This window comes from Euprymna scolopes, chromosome 28, assembly GCF_053919585.1.
Source record: "Euprymna scolopes isolate OS-2025 chromosome 28, ASM5391958v1, whole genome shotgun sequence".
NCBI classification, from domain to species: Eukaryota; Metazoa; Mollusca; class Cephalopoda; order Sepiida; family Sepiolidae; genus Euprymna; species Euprymna scolopes.
Window position 1 is genome coordinate 76452709 of NC_136509.1, and position 965 is coordinate 76453673.

The 965-nt window shown below is 39.5% G+C and overlaps 1 pseudogene; it reads right to left on the reverse strand.

Annotated features, from left to right (window-relative positions):
- Positions 1-512: 512 nt before the first annotated feature.
- LOC145249838 (U2 spliceosomal RNA) lies at positions 513-691 on the reverse strand (annotated as a pseudogene).
- Between the last annotated feature and the right edge of the window lie 274 nt (positions 692-965).

A 965-nucleotide genomic window follows, 5' to 3' on the forward strand; every position in this document is an offset into this window, starting at 1 on the left:
CCACTATTTAGATATATAGAGTTTTTGTTGAGAAATATGAGAAACGCGCCAGAAAAAATCACCGGGGGACGCAAATCAGACTTTTCCCAGGGTCACCCATACTGAATTTATATTAAGAACAATGCCCTACACATGTTGGGCAAGATTCAGAAAAATCTAATGGATGGATGAAATGTTACGAGACAAAAAGTGTCATTTTTGGCGATTTTTACCCCTTTTGAGCCCCTGCGGGCAAAACAGGATTTTTCGTAAAAAAAAAAAAATAAATAAAAATAAAAAAAATTACTATGCACATTTATTTATTTATTAACATATAATTCGTCAAAAATTTCAGGAAAAACTAATGGACGGTTATCCGTCAATCATCCGGACTAACGGACAGACGGACCCATTGAAGACATAGATCCCTCTATGATAAATATGTTACTCCATACCCCTTGCTTAAAAAATGTAAATGTGTTACAGACCGACGGATGGAGTGAAATGCATGCGACTAAAAATGCCTTAGCATTGAAAGGTTTCCCCTTCTATTGCCAAGGAAAAGTTACAAATGTAAGTGCAGCATCTGTGAAGAACATACACTACACTTTGATCTTAGCTATGTGGCAAAGAAAAAATTACAAACATAAATACAGCATATAGTAAGAACAGGTAATACACGTTGATCTTGGCCAAAAGGCCAAGAAAAGCTGTATTTGTTTGCTCCCCCAGCGAGCAAATTAGGCACAAGGCCGATTTTTACTGTGAGGAATAAAGGGGAAATGGGGACCTACACCCCGGGGAGTAGGGGAGCTGAATGGTGACAATTGGCATAAAGGGTTGCCCCGACATTGACCAAGGTCTTATATGTGGGGTTTCCCCCACATATGATCTTTCCTTGCAGTATCTGCCAGAACAGATACTACACATTGATCGTGGCCAAAAGGCCAAGGTATTTATTTGCTCCCCCACCGAGCAAATTAGGC